Raw genomic sequence first — 22,081 nt, forward strand, 5'->3', positions numbered from 1 at the left:
ATCCAGCAGGCCCCTTCCCTCCAAACAATTTCTCCTCTGTTTAGTATCCCGGAGACGAAAAGTTAATGTCCCTCCAAATAATGAACACGCAGCCATCGGAAGCGATTTTAAAAGCTCTTGGACAAGAGGAAAAGAAACACACTTACCGGTGTTTTAAATTCAGCTACCTTCTGTTGATAGTTTTCTTCCTCAAAGCTCAAATGTCTTATTGACAAGTCAACAGTTTCAATCGGAAACACAAAATGCCTTGCGGGAAAGAATCCAACCTTTTTTTCTCTGGGCTGATGAACAACGCTATTAAGCCGGAAACAGGGTTAAAATAAAGTAAAAAGCAAGCACATTTTGAAATTGTATTTTTCTGATTTTGCTTTCATACTATTTGTGATAGACATCAGAAATTTGCTGTAATGGTTGTAGATTATAAAATCTACACATAATCCAAAATTCTACCCTCTAGAGCCAACTTCATACCTTCTAGCAAGAAAAATGTTGAAAATTAAAAACAATTTTTTGCACCATTAAAAATAAAAATATAACAATTCTTCAACGAACATTTTTTTAAATACTAGCAGAATGAACTTAAAAAAAAATCTACGGTAATTTCCCATCCACTAAATTTTCATTCAACAAACTAAAATAGCTTGATTTTACAAAAAAAGTGAAACCAACATTTTTTTAACTCATCAAATATATATATATATATATATATATATATATATATATATATATATATATATATATATATATATATATATATATATATTATATATATATATATATATATATATATATATATATATATATATATATATATATATATATATATATATGTATATATATATATATATATATATATATATATATATATATATATATATATATATATATATATATATATACATATATATATATATATATATATATATATATATATATATATATATATATATATATATATATATATATATAAAAGGTAAAGGATACGGCATTAGACTTTACAGTCCCTACCGGCGGTGCTGATCTCCGTTTCATGGCCCTTTAGCCAGGAAGTGCAATGGGGGGTTGGGGGCCAACCATCCTGTGCTTTCGCACACCCTTCCTGTTTACCTTCCCCAGATTTCTCCAGGTACCCATTTAAAGCTGGGTCGACTCTGGCTAAGCTTACAGAGTCACGCCAATGACTCCCGTCCCAAACTGAACAATTGGTTACACTGGGATATATATATATATATATATATATATATATATATATATATATATATATATATATATATATATATATATATATATATATATATACACATACATACATATATATATATATATATATATATATATATATATATATATATATATATATATATATATATATATATATATATATATATATTATGTATGTATATATTAAAAAATCCTCGACGCTCACCTTCATTCCCCCAGAGATCTCCGGCAATAACTATTCCCGTTCCCAGCGGATTCGGCAGTAACAATTTTCCCGCTGGGAACGGAGATAGTAACCATTTAGTTTCTTTAGATGGCGCCTGGAACACACCCTAAAATTGTCATTTAAAATTGGCACTAACTGAAAAACTGGATAATCATGAGTCAAGAGCCTAGGTATTTTTTTATTGAATTATAGGCTTATGAATCTTTAAGCAACTTTAAGGAATGCAGAAAAATTAAATAAACCTGCCTAGCCCTATCTACCTTATAGGCTATTGGACGTGTAGACTGGCACCTAACGCTAACTCCCTACTAACAAATTTTGGCAGTGGGGCAACTTTCCTTAAGGTTAATTCAAGCTTTTTGTTAAAGGCAAACAGGGCAAAATCAAGCAAAATGCTTCAATCTAGTTGCCCCCCGAGTCTTGATACAATGTAGACTCAAGGATGATTGAGCCAAATAGAAAGGAAAATCCTTCATTCAAATTTCTTTCAAGCTTGCACTTTTAACAAGATGTTTTGAAACAAGCAAATAGTAATGCAGTTCCTCAAACACCAAGCAACACTAAATTATCTAGTCTAAATTACAGTTTATGGTAAAATTCTAGTTAATTGACTTCTTGCTATCTCGGAAAGGGTTTAGGTTAGGAAAATGAAACTGTCAGGGATGGGTCTATAGGGTAAAGTATGTCCAGGGAAGGTATTTTAAAATACCCACCTTCACTCCCTCTCCCTCTAGAGGGCCCTGAAATTTACCTACATGACAGGTCTATGCCTATTGAAATTTTGACAAAACAACATTTTACATTAATTTTCAGTTACTAGTTGCGTTTTCTCTGCCATTAGTTCTGAAAATGCAATTCCTGTTATTTGAGCAGAATTTTGAGCCATATCAATGTTTTTTTTCAAAATTTAGGAAATGTATTTGTATATCTTTAAAACCTTATAGAAATGGAATTGAGCAAAGCTATAAAGCTGAAAACAATTTTGTTGTACTTCAATTAAGTAGAAGATCTATTTTGCAAGGTTTCACTTTTATAACACACATATTTTTAAAGGTCATCAAAGGTCAGGGCCCTCTAGAGGGAGAAGGAGGGGAGGTAGTTACTTCAAAATACCTTCTCGGGACATACTTTAGTCTGTAGGTTCATCCCTGAAAGATTCATTTTCTTAACCTAAACTCTTTCTGAGATAGCAAGAAGTCAATTAACTAGAATTTTACTGCAGTAGCTTTAGATTCATCTTAGCCAAGTAATTTTTGTATCCTTTAAAGCTCTATACACCAGGATCTAGCTAAGGTATGGGGCTCAAAATCCTTTTTATGAGCCTATTTACTCTTTAGATCTATTTATGAGTTTCATTTTTACAACACAAAGTGAGTCTAAGTTCAAAGGCCAGTGACCTTTAGAAGGAGAATAGCTAGGGGTAGATGCTTCAAGACCATCCCAAAGCACAATTTAGATTGTTGATCAATGGTCTTTAACCCACTCTTTAATTCCCTTGGTATCTGACTTAACATTGGTCTCTTCTGAATTAAACACTACCATAACAAAATTTTTACTTCATTAGATTCAGAAAAATTTTAGGAATCTAATTTTCAGAGTTACTTCCAGTTTATCTGCATCCCAGACAAAAATATTACTAGTTTATTTTTCATTCTGTCTTAATTTGACTATCTATTTTTATGAACCAATATTTGATGAGAAATTAGTAAACACAAAACTGCACATTATCAAAACCAGAAATTCTTGGAGTAAAATCCTAGATCAGCTTATTTTTCTTTATGATCAGATAGCTGATTTGACAGTGTATACATACACTAATCTATAAACTAGCCAACCAGTATTATAAGCCTAGGAGCCCAGGTGAACATAAGGAAACATGTTAAGAAAACAACTCTTACTCCATAATGTGCAGAGTTATCATAGTTAGCACATTTTGCAGGTTGAGAACCTTTATCTCCCTTTCTTTCCTTGTTTTTCTAAGAAATTCATGAATTTCTTAGAACCAATATATATACAGAGTATATAGTCCAACAGCCCTAATATACAAATATATACCCGAAATTGCATCCTGAGTCTAAATATAATGTTCATTTGAATCACAAATGAACTTTACCCCTATATTAGCCATATAGTGGATGTCCTTTTTCTTATGTCTGAAAGGAGTTCAAGTGGAAAAAATGTGAGCCTTTTAAAATACTTCCAGAGTCAAGAACATTCTACACAGAGCTCTTTTTAAGCATCTAATAACTCATTCCCTTCCCTACAAAGGGCATAGATCTTTGACAAACTTTGAAAAACTAAATATTACAAAAATTGAAACTTTTGTGTGATAAATTTACAGCATATACATAAGGTCCAAGACTGTTGGACCTTGTAACTTTTTCAAATCCTGATTTATTAGGTTTTAAAGAATTTTTAAAAATGTCTTTTAAATAAAAAAAAAAAAACTAAGTGGCCAAAGAAATCTAATCAAGTCATTAGAATTGTGAGTTTAAAACCTAAAGTCCAAGAAAAGCAGACACAGACAAAATTAAAGAAAAACATATGTTTTCAAATATTAAGACAGTTCTGTTTACAATTTTCTATGTCATAAAAATAAAAAAATATATATATAAGAACTATTACTTTTACAGGTTCTAAAAGCAGTTAAAAAATGAATTTGAAAGAAAAGCAATTGTCATACTCAAAAGGGGCATAAAAATGGCTTCAAGTGGTATGTTTACTTTATTTGTAGGTCAATTAAATGAACTGCTCTATTTACCTAAATTTTAATTAAACTTTTTCACTGATTTTCGAGCACTAAGAAACTACTTAGTAGCATTATTGTACATGACTTTTTCTGAACTAGCCTATATGCTATAATAATAAAAGAGTAGTACTATCCATTTCTTAGCCAACTCAACACTGTTTGAAAATATAATAGTTGCTACTGCAACCATTGTGGGAGACTTTCCACACACACACCCAATGGAACCTAAAAGAGCCCTAGGCTATAAATAAACTGTGTAAAATTCTAGTTAATTGACTTCTTGTTATCTTGAAAAGGGTTTAGGTTAGGAAAAATGAAACTTTCAGGGATGGGTCTACAGGCTAAAGTATGTCCTGGGAAGGTATTTTGAAGTACCTACCTACACTCCTTCTCCAATCGTCCATTCTAGAAGTCAATTAACTAGAATTTTACCAAATTTAATGTTGCTCCTTACTTGCAGTTGAAAAAATGCTCTTTTTTCAATTCATCACTGATTAAAAGCTATCCTTTGGCATTCAACACACAGAAAGATGAGAAAAATAGCGAAGCAAGTAGAATCTCATCAAAAATAAGTGCAATATCTTGGTAGTAAATAAGCCACATACCTAGAACTAATTCAATGAAAAATCTTTGTCTAGTATTCCATTTTAAAATACTTTCATAAGTTTTAAAATTTTATAGATACGGAAGGACATGAAAACGGAACACTTCTACTCTAACCAATAATAAACACTTGCCCAAAGGAACCAAATGTATACCCATATTACAAAATAAATTAGTGGATACGCACTCTCCAATAAACCGTAAACGAGTGTCTGGGTTTATTCTTCTGTCAAAACGTAGTTTTTGCTACTTAAAACTGATTTTGGCACACTCCCTCCCCCACGCATTACCCAACTTTTCTATGCAAAGTAAAACCTGATTTTACCCCTTCATAAGTTTGGCCTAATTATAAAATTGGGCTAAAAAGTCAAACTTTAGCATAAACAGTGAGGCAATGAGGAGGGGGCAACCCCTCCCAAATACAGAGTAATTTCTGTTTATTTTCAGTTAAAATTTTATTCCTTACTTTTAGTTGGAAAGCTTGTTTTTACTTAGTTTCTGATCGTTTTTTAAGTAATACTAAAAGGTAAGGCTTCACTTCATGAAAAATTCCACCCCCTCCCCCCCACAGAAAATGCCTAAAAGTAAAGTTCTTCCCGCGAAGAATTCCGTCCTTGCTGAAAATCCCCCAGAAAAATTTCTCGAGGGCAATTCCGCATGAAAAATTCTCCTTAGCATAACTTAACTTGAAAGACTTAATTTCTGATCGTTTTTCAAATTTTGTTGGAAATTCCCCTTCCTGTCGAGAAATTTTCACAGAAATCCCACCACTCCCAATGGAAATTTGCTCCCGAGAAATATTCCCCCTTGGAGAATTTTTCCTGCGGAAAATTCCCCCATTGCGAATTTCTCCCACAGGAAAACCCTCCAAACAATTCTAACCCCGCTAAAAATTATCCCAGGAGCATCTTTACACGTAACATTTAGTCGGCAAAACAGTGAGAAATAAAAAAAAAAAAAATCGTAAAGGAATTCTTGCCAATTCCCCCACTTTTTGCAGGAAATTTTTCCTGGAAAGGACAAGTACCAATATTTTTTGCACAATTTTGTGAAATAGTTTAATTTCCCCATGGTTTCTTGGGATTTCAGGCAAAAGTAGGACGATTATTAAGAATCTAGATACATATGTGAAGCCTTTTTTGGGATTTTACAGCATGCAATTATCCGGTCAAGTCACTGCCCAAGTATTAACCCATTTTCTGTCTAACATTTTACCCTCTTTGAAGTAATTAGCGATTGTACTGTTTTTATTTTTTTTTTCGTAAAGAGAGTTTGATTTCCACAACAAAATAGAATTATCCTTGATATTAGGGCGTTTATCCCCCTTTTTCTGGATAAAGTACAACTTTTAATGGATCAATTTTGGAAACTATCATTTTTCATTAAAATCGACGTTTTCACAATAGAAGAACTACCCCCCCCCCACAGCACCCATATTGCACTGTTAACCCTAAAAATTCCTTTCAGTGGGATATAATAGATTAATCTCTGGTTCTAAATCGCTATGAACATAACCTGAGCCTAAAACGTACTTTTGAAGCTTCAGTCTTCTTCCCCCCACCCGCTACAATACTACAGATTAAAGTTAATCTGTATTTTCCTATATACGTGCTTTTTGCATTTATTTAGTTACTAAATAAAAAAAGGGGCTCCTTTGCATCTGCTGTAAAAGGTTTCGCCCCCCCCCCAAAAAAAAAAATTCTGCGTATGTGCCTGGTATAGTTTCTCCCCTATTACGCATAGTCCCAAAGGTACTTCTTTTAGTTGATAATAAAGCACTGAATCGACTAAAAAGCAGAACAGTGATTAATTTTAGCATGGTCCAATTTTTCCACTGCATGATCAGATTTAAGTTTCCTACTATCTAATAATATGGATGTATTTCTACGAAAAACATTTTTATATGGTTTACAACAAGGCCAGAAACCTCGTTCAGGAGACTAATCTTCAAGGAGCTATCCTTTTACTTTATCTCGAATCACTGTATGTTCATTCAAATCCCCTAAGTACTCCACCGTCTTTTAGTTCGGATCATTCTAATTGTCGTCTTTACAAAATGAATCATACTCATTCCTGTATTTCCCCATCTAAGGTAAGACTTCACTCCTGTAATAGTGAGACATTACGGTTCTGTATGGTGCTCGAATCAGCTTGAGGGTGTCACTCGTTTAGCTTCTTTGAAAAATTGTTATGATTGTTGATCTTCTCTTTATAAGTTTTTTTCGTGTGAAGCATTGATTGGACGGTATTTATTATTTGTCTTTTAATTTTGATTTTTTTTTTTTTTGCTGACTGATCTTATAATCTTTATAACCCTCTTTCCTCTCATTCCTTTCTTTGGATTCATTTTTAAGTGACTCGTTTATCTTCCCCCTCCTTCAGAGGCCAAAGAGCTTTTGATAGGATTTGTACCGTATAAATATTATAAGTTTGATTCATTATGTTTAAATTTTATCTACATTTAGCTGAATAATTGGCAACTATTCGGACGGTTTTAACGCCGATGGTATTAAAAGCCTTTTCTGATCACCTTACTAAAGTGGAAACAAGATATGAAGAAACAATATTTTTAGTAGTGAGTTATCGACTTAGCTTCCTTGAATTTCCCATTGCCAGCTCGAAAAAGTGTCAATTCACTGTAAACTAACACAAATTTGAGGCAAAATTAATGGATATAGGCTGCCATAAAATGCCGGATTCAGTCTACATAAATTACCGTTGTGGCGACCGCAAATTTCATTTGTTCGAGTATTAAAGCAAGAAATGCTTATTTTGCCTACTCAAGGAATGTAGTAACTTTTGTTTCGCCCTTTTTTTGTTATCAGCAAGCGAATTTAGAGTACGGTTTGATAGTTTGCCGTTAACTGAAAGTTATTTTCTATCTGAAACGGGAAGGGAATGCGCTCTTTATTTGGAAGAATAGGAAAATTAGTTTGGAAAAAAAGAATTTGGAAGAATAGGAAAATAAGTCTACGAACCAAGATTAGAATATTGGAAGCTACAGTGATGACAGTGGTTAAATATGGTGCTGAAGCATGGGCATTTTCCAGAGAAATTACTTACAGATTGTTTTGGTCACCAAAATGACTGATGGTATTTTAAATAGAAGGCTCTACGAAAAGTGAAGTGCTCTTTTTAAGATTCAGTTTGATCACAGTGGGTACCCCACCCCCCTACTCCTTGTATTTTCCCAAAATGTATCTGATAGAAATTTTTGAGATTGCCATTTATTGGCATAGAAACTTTGAAAAGAGCTTGTTCGACTGGAAATTCAAAGGGCTAGTGCTATTTTTAATAGTTGGATGTGATTTTAGGGCAACCAAGACCCCTCCCATGTCCACCATTTCTTCAGGATTTTTTCGTTGAATGGACTTCCCATAAAGGGATTTTTTCACTGAGGTGAGAGGGGATTTCCAGCATGATTTGAAAAATGATCAGAAATTACTTAATGTATTTTTTTACGAAAGTAATTAGAAATTTCCGCGGTATTTTCAGCGAGTAGGGAATTGTCTGGGGGATTTATATAGGGGGAATTTTCCAGGGATCTTTTTTAAGGAGATGGAGGTTAGTGCCCAGTATGATTTTAAAAACTATCAGTAATTTAATAACTTAAAACGTGGAGGTTGTCTGCATTTAATAAATTAGAATTTCACCATATATTAAAGTACTGGCTATGCTTTCCCTTGTTTAACTATTAATTGTAATTAAAAAAGAAGAAGAAAAGAACACGAAGAAGCAGCTTATCAGACCTTTGTCTAACTATTAAATGTAATTAAAACTGCACAGCTGAATTTCATACTGACTTTGTCAAGAAATAATCCTCTTCCAATGCTAGTATGTTGCGCTTAGAAACACTCTTCTTTTAAAGAGGTACAGGAAAGCCTTCAAAAAGATGGATCAGTTCTTGTGACGATAATGCGGAAATGTTGAAAAAAATTTCTTTTAAGGTTGACAATTTCTATTAATCACTAATGAAAGTGTAACTGCAATGCTAAACCTTCGAAAAATTGTGATGTTTATTTATTTTATTTTTGCAGGTATATACTACTTTAGTATTTAGGCTAAATAGAATAGATTGTGTTTCAAGATCTATAGCTCAAGCTGTTAACATATACATCATACCAGCTCATCTTTTTTGTTCAGAGCCCCACCCTAGACTTTACGTACTTGTCGTCCTGTAAGGGATGGGTGAGGATAAGATAATTCTTCTGCAAAGGGATGGGTTAACATTGAGAAACTGCAGTTTCTCATTAATGAATGGTGAAAATACAGTTTGAGAAAATGTTACTTATAGCAATGAAGTGGTAAATTTAAGAGAAGTATACTTCCCTCTCAAACCTTCCCTCTCGTTCTACAGTATCCTCATGTGACAAATAGTGTCCTCAATTCTACTAAAGAACATCGATATCGCTCATGGTAATAATGTATTTTAATTTTTGCAGCCAGAAATAAAGGAGCTTGAAGCGTTTTCCTTACGACTGAAAGAATGTTTTGTGATTGAATGATTTAGAAACAAGTGATTTTTTTAACTGAACTGATGTTTCTTCGGAGTAGAAAAAATTCAATCAAGGGGGGTAAGGATTCTGTATATTGTTCTCTATTGGCTTGTTTGTTTTCTAAAAAAAAATTCCGCATATGAAGGGGTTGACCCCCTCCTCAATCCCTTGCTCTCAACGCTATTATTCTTGACACTTTTAAAACAGCTTCCTATTCTAATCAAAAAGCCCTCTTATTTCAAGAGTTATTCTTAAAAAATGAAGCAAACGGTAAATTGGGAAGGGAGGAACGTCAATTGGTGATTTCAATGAGGATAGGCCTAGATGGTTTGCCTGTGGGTTAAACATGGAAATATTTGGAGAAAGTAAGAAAGATAGATGATCATAACTATGTTCTGATGTTTGGTGAAGATGATTTTTTTCACCTGATACATGAATGTCAGGAGTGGAGGGACTTGGGAGAGTTTTTTAAGAGGGTAGAATTTGGGGAGGATAAGTAGGTAAAAGTTATGGGGACAAAGAATTAAAAGGAATTTAGGGAATTGGGAAAGTTCTAGCCTAGGAAGATAGCTACAGCACATCAGGATATTTTTTTTTAGTCCTAGTAGCTGCAGCAGTAGTTGCAGCCTAGCAGGTGAATTAGTAGTAGGCTAGTAGTCTTAGATTTAGAAAAGGCGGTAATAAACTACTCGTCTTATCATTTTCTAATTATGTCATTTTCAAATTTACATTAATGCTGAAGAGATTGTATTTTTACGCTTCTATTTCCTTTTAGAGATTTAAGTTCAGGATGCAATGATTCTTCTGACGAAGAAATATCTGATTATGGATCCATTGAAAGTGATAAATCATTTTGGAAAGAAACGTAAGAATAAACTGTTGAATAATCATATTTTGAATAATCATAGTTTGGATAGTTGTTTCTTAATTATAGCTGTGCATAAAGACTGTATTTTAGAAGTATATTTAAATTAGGTTTTAAATTTACTACAAATTTTGGTTGATCTGGAAAAACTAATTAGGTCTCTCTTATTGATGAAATATTGTAATTTTTATGACACTTAGTATCTACTAAGTGACATATAGCGAACGGAAGTTCTGTTGGTCGGATTTGTCGGTCCCGATTTTGCTCGACTAGGCACTTCAAGGTAAGCTAGGATGATGAAATTTGGCAGGATTTATTTCTCTTTCCTATATTGAACTGTAAAATTTCATAAAAATCCCCCTAAACCACAGTTTATTGCTGGAGCAGCTAAATGTCCAACCCGCATTGCTGTTCTCTTTAATTTTAAAGGAAATTATAAATAAACTTAAAACCTATTGTTTTGGTATTACAAAATTTTCGAATTTTAATCCATACTTGAGTGTTAATAATTCACTGCAGGTGATACTCTTTAACAATGGTTTCAGCTAAAAGAATTGAGTATTTCGATTTTGCGACAATGTATACTAATTTATCACTTAATGCAGTGTTAGATAATTTAAAACCGGTTATCAAAAAATCTTTCCTCTTATCTAGTAAGAGGTTCTTAAAAATAGACACTTATAATAAAAAAGCTATATGGACAAACTGCTTTAAGACTACAGTTAACTCGAGACGTTACAGCTTAGATATGATTTTTGATTTATTAGAATTGTTAAGAATAATAAAGCTCTTGAATATAATTTTAAAGTAATATGCGAAAAAATTAGCATTCTAACTAAAACGAAATTTATTTAAAAAAAAAATAAGTTTGATAAGATTGGTAATAAGGATAACAGATTATATTTACCTATTAATTTTACTTGTAAGCAGGTTGAAAATATTAATTTATCAGAAATTTTAAATCAGCGAGATGTGAAACAGGCCCTTCCTAGTAATTTTAATTATAATGATAGTCCAGTTTTAACTTATAAATTTTCAAAACTGTTGGGAAAATGATTTTTAAATATAATTTAATATCCAAAAGATTGGATAGTGATATAAATTGGAAACCTGTTTGTAACTGTAAGCAACTTGGCCCATTTGTAAATCCTACTTACCAACATGTTATAACAGGGGCTTGTCAATAATAAAACAAGATGATCTTGAAATTATAATGAATAAAGGGGCTAATTTCTGTCTTTCTCGTCATTTGAAACCATCGAGTATTCTTGATAGCTTGGAAAATGATTTTGATTTATTTATTGATAAGTGGTGTAAGAAAGAGAATAAAAATAAAGAGTTTTCAAAGTTGGAAGAATTTGATTATTAGTAGAATACGAAATTAAATATATATTAACTTAAAAAATTGTAACACTAAATCATTATTTTAGAATGCTAAGATAAAACCAGCAATTGCTAATCTACAGAATGAACTTGTAATTGTGCCGGTGGATAAAGCTAATAACAATTTTGCCATAATTTGTCAAAAGCTGTATGGTGATGTCTTAACAAGGGAGTTATGCAAGACTAATCTTTACGAAAAAGGTGAATTTAGAGGATGGGAATTTAATTGAAAAAACTGAAGAAATACTTTTTGAAAATTTAATATTAAAATTAATGACAATGATAAAAAGTTCCCTTTCCGATATTGGACTGTAAAATTTCATAAGAATCCCCCTAAACCGCGGTTTATTGCTGGAGCAGCTAAATGTCCAACCCACATTGCTGCTACTGACCTCTCTTTAATTTTAAAGGAAATTATAAATAAACTTAAAACCTATTATTCTGGTATTAAAAAATTTTCGAATTTTAATCCATATTGTAGTGTTAATAATTCACTGCAGGTGATAGACTTTTTAACAACGGTTTCAGCTAAAAGAATTGAGTCTTTCGATTTTGCGACAATGTATACTAATCTATCACTTAATGTAGTGTTAGATAATTTACAAACGGTTATCAAGAAATCTTTCCTCTTATCTAGTAAAAGGTTCTTAAAACTAGACACTTATAATAAAAAAGCTATATGGACAAACTGCTTTAAGACTACAGTTAACTCGAGATGTTACAGCTTAGATACGACTTTTCATTTATTAGAATTTGTTTTATATAATACTTATATAAGATTTAATGGTAGTTTGTACAACCAAATCGTGGGAATTCCCATGGAGGGGAATGGCAGCCCATTTATACTGATTTGTTCTTAAGTCAACTCGAATATAAATATATAATGGTTAAGAATAATCCAAATAATTTCAAACATGTTTTGTCAAATAATAAAAGATATTTAGATGATATTTCGGTTTTAAATTGTAAGGAAATCATTGATATTTGTAAAAATATATATCCATCAGAGCTTAGTCTTGAATCTAGCCATGGCACTGGTCTAGCAAATCATTTCTTAGATTTAAATATTTCTGATAATAATAAATTAAGTTTTAAAATGTATAATAAAACGGATGATTTCAATTTTGAAGTGACTAATTTCCCGTTCCCTGAAAGTAATATACACTCAAATATCACATATTCGGCATTTTTCTCACAGTTACTTAGATATGCAAGGATTGTAGTAATTATATTGATTTTAAAAATAGATGTAAAACTTTAAGCCATAAATTGATTTTAAGAGGTTTCCTGAAAATAAATTAAATTGGCAATTTAAAAAACTTAGTTTTCATTACAACGAACTTTTAAATAAATACCAAAAGAATTATCTTGAAATACTTAGCAAAATCTTTGGTTAATTTTGATTTTCCTTGTTATTGAGTTTGGCGTGTCCCTAATTTTTGACAGTGAATTTCCTGAGGATTTTGTATATATTGTCGTTTCAACTGGTAATATTTTACATTCATTTCCTTGATCTTTATCAAGGTCATATGAAATACTTTGAATAATTGTTTGGTTTTAATATAGATTGTGAATTGGTAAATTAAATATATGAGAGCCAAAATTAAGGTAGGATAAAATTGTTTTGTTGTTACTTGGTTGTTCTACATTTGCTTGTTTTTTCATATATTTTGGCATATATTTTGGGGGTGATACCTAACACGAGGACCATAGGGAATTTATGATAGGCACGCCACTTGCCTGGGTAGAGAATTTAAAGTGCTGAAACCCTATAGAGGTGTGTGTTCTCCAGATGTGCCCTTGTGTTCGGTTGTTGCCTCTGAATTATTTGTCTTTATAGTCTTTATTGTTTGGTAAATGACGACTTATACTCATTGATGATACGACTGCCTGTCCATGGATTATTCATTATGGTTGATTGTGTAAGGCATGCTTTTTGACCTATGTAATTGTATGGATGAGTAGGGTTAAGGCCTCATTCAAGTGCTGATCTATATTGATCACTAATTTAGGAAAACAGTCTTCCTTTTCTCCTTCTATATTCTCTTTTTTTTTAATTTGTTTGTGCTGTTGCATTGGTGATTTCTCTTTTCATTATAAGATTTAATCGTAATTTGTACAAACAAATCGTGGGAATTCCCATGGACGGGGGGGATGTCAGCTCATCAATAGCTGACTTGTTTTAAGTCAACTCGAATATAAATATATGATTGATAAGAATAATCCAAATAATTTAAAACATGTTTTGTCAAATAAAAAAAGATATTTAGATGATATTTTGGTTTTAAATTGTAAGAAATTTATTGATATTTCTAAAAAATAGATGCATCAGAGTTTACTCTTGAACCTGGTCATGGCACTGTTCTAGAAGATCATTTCTTAGATTTGAATATTAATATTTATGATAATAATAAATTAAGTTTTAAAATGTATAATAAAACGGATGATTTCGATTTTGAAGTGATTAATTTCCCGTTCCCTGAAAGTAATATACACTCAAATATCACACATTCGGCATTTTATTCACAGTTACTTAGATATCCAAGGATTTGTAGTAATTATATTGATTTTAAAAATAGATGTAAAACTTTATGCCAAAAATTGATTTAAGAGGTTTTTCTGCAAATAAATTAACTTGGCAATTTAAAAAATTTAGTTTTCATTATAACGAACTTTTAAATGAATTCTAAAAGAATTATCTTGAAATACCTAGCGAAATCTTTGGTTGATTTTGATTTTCCTTGCTACTGAGTTTGGCGTGTCCCTAATTTTGACAGTGGATTTCCGGAGAATTTTGCATATATAATGTCGTTTGAAATGGTCTTATTTTACATTCATTTCTTAGATTTTTATCTAGGTCACATTTACATTAATAGAAAAATTTTGACATAGTGAAAAATTTTGAATAATTGTTTAGTTTTAATATAGATTGTGGTATATATATATATATATATATATATATATATATATATATATATATAGCTTTTGTCACAATGGTATCACAGGCAGCTCACACTGGCAGCTAATGGTATCACAAGATACTTAGGGCGAAGGAGAGATATCAACGGCAAGCAAAACAGGTTGCTGGACAAAGGAAATAGTACTATGAGAGAAAAAAGGATGTTCTCAAATTTAAGCAGGATGAGAAAGCAGCAGATCTAAGTAAACGTCGAGTTTAAAACAATATAACACTGACAAGGAGTATCGTCTGAGTTGCATCAATTAATCATCAGAGCATATGAAGGACTAATAAAGAAATGATGAGGCTTATCACATGAGGAGTATAAATTTAGTATCAAGAAGTGTGAAGGATAATTGTGAAAATGAAGAGAATTATTACCTGAAGACTATCAAGTTAGTATCAGAACGTGTAAAGGATAGATAAAAAAATAATGATACTAATCACCAGAGGACTATCAAAGTCTGCGTCAATCTAGAGAAATATCAAATACAGAGAGAATGAAGAGTATAGTCAAAATTACATAAAGTCAGCATCAAAATGTGTAAAGGATAGATAAGAAAATGATGAGACTTCTCACCTGTGAACTATCCAGTCTGTATCAATTCAGAGACATATGAAATATAGAGATAATGATGATTATCATCAGAATTACGTCAAGTCAGCATCAGAACGTGTAAAGGATAGAAAAAAATTATGAGACCTATCGCCTGAGGACTATCAAGTCTCCATTAATCAATAGAAATATCAAATATAGAGATAATGAAGAGTATCTCCAGAGTTAAGTCAATTCAGCATCAAAATGTATAAACAATAGATATAAAAATGACGACTTATCGTCTAAAGACAATCAAGTCTGTATCAATCCGGAGAAATATCAAATATAGAGATAATGAAGTGTATCGTTAAAATTACATCAAATCAGTCTCTCGGAAACCAAGAACCAAATAGAGGAGTGATAATGTATCAAAGAAATCTTATTGAAAAGGTTACTATTTACAATAAGTTGAAATCATACAAAGGGATTGATTTTTCTCATGAGGAACAGAGGAGAAGAATATAAAAAAAAGGCATCAAATTCTAAAAGAAATTTTACAGAGGCTGCAATTTGACGAGAAAAACATGACAAAAATTCTCATATACCTCAACTCTGCCTGATCATACACTGAGATCATACATAAACAAAGTGAGATACATAAACTGAGATCATACAAAACAAAGTGAAAATTTATCCTCCAAAAATGATAAAGAAAAGCCAGAGCCAAGCACAAACCAGCGCCATGCCTTTTGATACGTCCTGCTTCATAGGCCAGTTCACGCACAATTCAACTCTGACTAACAACAGGCATTTCAGTTTATTTGTAATAAATTATAGACAAAGTTGGGCATATAGGTCCAGGACTGTAGCCAATACGAAGTCAGATTTAGAAAATTTAAATACTATCTATGATATGTAAAAAACAAAATAAAAGAAAGAATTCAACCATTGAAATTCAGCTACTGCTACAAAAGGCTAACATAGACGTTAACAGAGCTTCAAATTCATTAGGAAAGCTATATGCAAGCATCCAAAAGCAGTGTTCACAATTCTTGGAGCATCTACCAAAAAAAGATCATGTCCCTGATATTGAAAAATTCATCCTTGTACTGTAAAATGTCAGTGAAAATTTTGTGTATAATGAAGCTTATCATCTCGAATTAGTGTATAAAATCTTTGATGTTAACCATTGTTTGAGGTGTGGCCTAAATAGTGACCTTTATGCTGCGATTCCAATTGATGAGAAAGGAAGAGCCATTTTTTTACTATGGTAATAACCAAGCTGTAGAAGTTGGTAATAGATGCTTGTGCGTGACAATAAGACAAAACCAGCAAGATAATGAAACTGATCATAGCTTTCCCAATTTTGTACCTCCTATTCTCAAAAGGTTAGTTAAAAGATCTAAAAACGCAATTTTCTAAAAGTTTGACGATGAAGACTGAAACACTAACGTACAAAGTAAAATTCTTATTCATATTTGCCAAAGATATATGGTAAAGGATTTGAATAAAAATATTTTAGAGAGTAGGACCACCGAAACATATTCTACTGTCAAGGTGTGTTGACAGACGAAAATCACACAATTAAATAGAAATATCACCGAGATTTCTGCAAAAATGAGCCAATTGACATTAAAAATTGTCATATTCTTTTCTGCCAAATTCTCGAGGTGAACAATGAAGGTTCATTAATGCATTTTTTGTAGAATTATATTTGGATAAATTCAATTACTGCGCAAACAAGTCAATTAAGCATGACAAAACGGGATATTCAATTTATTGTCACCCATGCAAAGGAAGTTAGCGATTTTTTTTGTACAATACGAGCATGAGCGCCAAATTTTCCTGTTCTAGCAAACTTTACTAAAAGCTTGTAAAAGGCTGTAGAAAGATGCAGACTCATAAGTGGTGTGAAAATAATTAGGACCAAAGATAGTATTGCATAAATAAAATCAGTAGTAGAAGCTACAATTTCGAAATTAAGGATTAAAAACTTTACAAGCTTTCTGGAGCCTATGTGTCCTCGGGTATCTACAGAAGAATCGGAAGTTATGAATATCTTTGCGGAAAAGCTGAGATAAAAGACGCACACCCATCAGTTCCTTGCGATTGTTGCAAGCAGTTGAAACTGCCAAATGAGGTTAAACTTCTTGACTATTTTTCGAAGCAAAAGGGCTTCAATCATATGACCCAAATTCTTCAAGAGAAGACTTTAAGTATGTACCAAAAGAAGAGAGATATGATCTCTGTATGTCAATTGACAGGATGGAATATTTTTTAGAAATATTCAAGTTGTGTGAAAATTGTGCAGAAAAAATGCTCTCTAATAAAGAAAATGTAGGTTCTGTTGGAAATAACCTTAACGTTTAAGCAGCTCAAGATTGCATCACGAATTTGTATCAAATAGAACTGGAAATGAAATGATGTGTCACCCTATGGCTAACTGTTTTTAGGCTTGGACAAGTTATGGGATCATAAGTATCTGCATATAAATTAACAGAAGCTCTTACATTCAAAGCTTTGTGATACTTGTCAATGCACAAACAATCTAGAACAAGATAATTGGGGTAGCTTTAATTCATTTAAGAGAAAAATATAAACCACTACTTTGGTTAAAAGAAAACAATTTTGTGCATAGGAACATTAAAATATACACACTAGAAGAGTTGAGAGACTCTTGAGAGTTGTTTATTAGAAAAAGAAAAGGGACAAGAGCAAACTTATGAAGTACCAGAGTACCAATATTAGAAAAACTTAAAAATGATACCAAATCACACTTAGTAGAGCATTTCTCTATACAAGCACTTGACTCGTCAGTACCGAAAGACTTTATTGATGACTTCAAGAACAATAAAAACATTGAGAATGAACAATTTTAATTGAAAAGATTAAAGGGTTTAGGGGAGGATCTCTTTCAACAGGAATTGTAAATCAACGTATTTTCAAATCTCTTCCCTTATGGCAAAGACCATATGCGGGGCATAGCCCGTCAGTTTTTAATGGAAAATGCTGACTACATTAAGCTGCGTCGTCTTAGTAGACATCCACAGTTTCGTCTAGACGAAAATTATCTATTTCACAACTTTCTGCATCAAGAACTTTCTTACTTTTATAACAGTGTTGCACATATGATTAGGACTGTCAGGCCTAATCAAAGTGCGATAGATTTTCTGGATCGACTTCAACACAGAGACAGTGAAATCGAAACGTAAGTTTTGTTCAGTTTAGTCAAACGTGAGAGGATCTCAAAAATATGTTCATGCTTTGGTGGGAAAGGTCAAGCCTACGATAGAGCACAAAAGGCCACCGACAATATTTATTACAGCCTCTTGTGCAGAGTGGTATTCTCAAGAGTACGAAAAACACTTACGTGACATCAACAGTCATTAGGTTGGCGTCAATAAAATGACAGTAGCTGAATTAACAGCAATGGACCCTGTATCTGGGGTTGTACATTTTGACAAAAATGGAGCGTCATATTCAACAACCTTATTTGTGCAAAGTTGAATCCTGTCTTTGGTAAAATCAAGGATTACTTTTGGCAAATTGAATATCACACGAGTGGTGCCCCAAATGTAAAGTGCATTCACTGAGTAGAAGATGCACCAGTCACAGGAAAATCATCACTGGATGATGTTACACGGTACACTGATAGAATTGTCACATGCCAATTTTCTTGCAAACTATCGAGTCCAACCCTGCACAAACTTGTTGTTGATCTCCAGATGCACCGCTGCAGACACTAAAGCCGATAGAAATTCAAAGAAACCTCGGCTCATGGATTAGTGATTACAGATTCGGCATTCCTCACCCTTCTAAAACACAAACTGAAGTCCATGATATGATTGATTGGTTGGCAAATAGGACAAACCGCAAACGTTGAGATGCCGTACCAACCAATTTATGAACTCTTTCTTCACCAGTGCATTTAATCGTCCCTGAAATATGTATTTCCCCTGAAACATTTTTATATTTATTATCGAATCTTTTATCCAGTGTTTTCCATTAAATTCATTTTTTTAACAATCTTCAAGTGAAAATAATTTCTGTAAACGTAGCTGTACCAGAACCAGATTGAGGCTTTTTCACAATATAAGAAAAGGAATACCAGTTAATTCTCAATTGAAAGCTTAGTTTCTCGATTTGTTAATGTAAGATTCCTTAATTTTAAACTTTCAATTACCTTTTTGAATTGACAGGAGTGATACTACCTCGGTCAAGCTAAGATCTCTGCCAGTTTTTAGTGCAAAGCGCCAATGTTGACTGAAAGAGGCCAGGAATTCTTTTGCGACAAATTAATTTGATGCGTCTCAATTACCTTATTGTCAATTTCATTTCAATTTTTGTGTTATTTTGTTGTTGTTTTTTTTAGGGGAAATATTAGACTCCTCATTGTATCCTATTAAGACAATATTGGGACCAGGTCAAGAAAAAAAAAGCGAGCTGTCGAGAAGCTAAAGGAGGCTGAGAAGAATCTTCGTCAGGCTCACAAGAAATAATTAGAACTTTGTGGAAATATGAAATTCGTTTACCCACTGAAAAATATGAAGTGTTTCTTAATGTCTTGACCTATTCAGATAGTTTTCGATTTGTATAAACTAACCCACAAGTCTGGAGAGCATACACATCTACAAATTCTCACAAAATATTCTTTCGTGGTTTCCTGGCATAAATGTAATATTTTGTAGTTTTTTTTGTGCGTTTAAATAAAAAAATATGAAGTGTCAGTGTCAAGGTTAAATTATTATATTCCATTAAAGTAGAACAGTTCGGAGTTACCATTCAGGGGAACTTATTCCATTTTACTCTTCCTGCTTGTTTAAGCACGTTTATGTCAGATTATCAGTATGAACTGAAGTAGAATTATTGTTTATTATATTGCATTTTGAAAACAAACTAAAACTGATCTGGCGCAAAGGTTAATAAGATATAAAAGATATATAACTGATTAGGTTAAATCGTCACACGATTTTTCAATTTTTACTTCGAGTTATTCAATTTTTTAATAAAAGGCAACATAAACCCAATTAGGTTCAGAAAAAAAATACTATTGAGGAAGAAAACCATACTTCCTCTACAATAAAAAAAACAACTAAATTCCACCTTATGAGCTGTAAAAAGTAAAATAGGTTAATTCAAATAACTCCATATATTAGATCCGTGGTCCGATAAAACAACTTCAGTTCTGAAAACAAAATAGCCTGATTGAATGAGTGATACGTAGACATTTGTTTACGTTATTATTCATTGGATTGAAAGTAAACAAATGTAAGCCTTGACACACTCCAAAACCATCGACAAGCGACAAGAGAATGGATAATTATGGGGCCACCAACAGGCGTGCTAATTAGACCTATTCGGCATCCCCTGGTTCATACAAAATAAATTCAAAAAATAAAAGTTAAATACATTATAAAAAATGGCGTTAAAATAACACATAAGATAAAGTACAAAGACTCACAGAAACAACTTGCAATGATGACCAAATAGTAAAATGTATACACTGTATTTGAAACCTCCTGGAATGTAACTGAATAATATTTGATAATTCTTGATCACCCTGACAAATATCCTTGATCTTTCCAATGTCAAACAGTATAAAATTACAAATGATTCCACTGATAAACCTATATTAAGAAATAAAAATTTCTATATATAAGCCTGTGTTTTTATATATACTCTTCATCAAACTTATTAGCGATAAAGTCAGTATTAGTACCGAGCCCTATTTTTACAGAAAACAAATTAAATACGCAATTCTTTCTTTTTTTAGGTACCGTTGTTCCTGTTTGGACACGAGCCAACTATATTTCATTTGGCAACCGAAAATACCTCCAATCGAGAGACGAAATCCAACAATTGATGAGAGAAATTAAGCCAAACGGTGGAAATACCACATCAGTTCTAATATTTGATGCAACCGATATAGCCGAAATAATGTCCCAAAATACCTTAGACAATTAGCCTTAGAGAAAAGTTACATGTTAATTTTTTACTAGGCAAGATCAAATTCGCGTTGAATAGACTAATTGTAAAAACAAAGTCCAAACATTTGCATTTCGAAAACAAATTAAAGCTAATTTGGCGCAAAGGATATTAAGATAAATAAATAAATGGGTTAAAACCTCAATTTTTTTCCAATTTTAACTTCGAGTTATTCAATGTTTTTAAACTTCGCTATAGGAAGAAAAATCATAATTCCTGTGTAATTACAGAATGCTGAATTCGACCTTATGAGCTGTAAAGAGTAAAATCGGTTAATTCAAATAACTAAATACATTAGTTCCATAGTCCAATAAAAGAATTTCAGTTCTGAAAACATAATAGCCTTATTAAATGAGTAATAAGTAAAAATTTGCTTGCATTATTCCTCGTTGTTTAATATGTTAACATTTGTAAAAAAAGGTAAACCTCGACACACTCCAAAACAATCAACTCAGTGACCTTAAAGAATAAACAAAGTTCCAATTCACCAAAAAAAATCCAGCAGAACAAAAAAAAGATTAATCCAGATACGGAATTGGTAAGAGTTAGTGAAGATTACCTACAATATTCCTAATTTACATGAGCCTTGTTAGAGTAAAAAACTTTCAAACCGTTGGTTAACAACTAAGACAAAAAAAAACATTCCTATCACATTGCAGTCATCATGTAGCAATTTGTACTAAGACGATATTTTAAGAGGCCAATAAATGAGCTAAAACTTGAAACAGCCAAAAAAATGTGCAATAATCATTCCAAGAAACAGAATGAGCCTAATTATGCCTAACTGACAATTATGACATAACTGACATTAGGACGCACTGACATATTATTAATCATAGCCAAAAACAAACTTCGTAAAAAGGCTATTTTTTTATTATTGTCTTAGATCCAATAAAAAAAATAGAATGTATTATTATTGCACCACCAAAAGATGTGCTAATTAACCTATGTGAAGTCCCTTAGTTCATGTAAAGTAAATTCAAAAAGTAAACTACTTTAATAAATTAAAAAAATGGCGTTAAAAAAACTTAAAATAAAGAACAAAAACAAACAGAA

General features: G+C 32.1%; 1 long non-coding RNA gene across 1 annotated transcript; it reads left to right on the top strand.

Moving 5' to 3' along the window:
• The first annotated feature begins 1,536 nt into the window (after positions 1-1,536).
• Positions 1,537-21,856, top strand: LOC136038285 (uncharacterized). The gene is made up of 3 exons (XR_010620171.1): positions 1,537-1,617; positions 10,071-10,160; positions 20,814-21,856. It is a non-coding gene; the product is annotated as an uncharacterized LOC136038285 (long non-coding RNA).
• Positions 21,857-22,081: the final 225 nt, after the last annotated feature.

The sequence above is a fragment of the Artemia franciscana genome, chromosome 17 (assembly GCF_032884065.1).
Source record: "Artemia franciscana chromosome 17, ASM3288406v1, whole genome shotgun sequence".
Classification (NCBI taxonomy): domain Eukaryota; kingdom Metazoa; phylum Arthropoda; class Branchiopoda; order Anostraca; family Artemiidae; genus Artemia; species Artemia franciscana.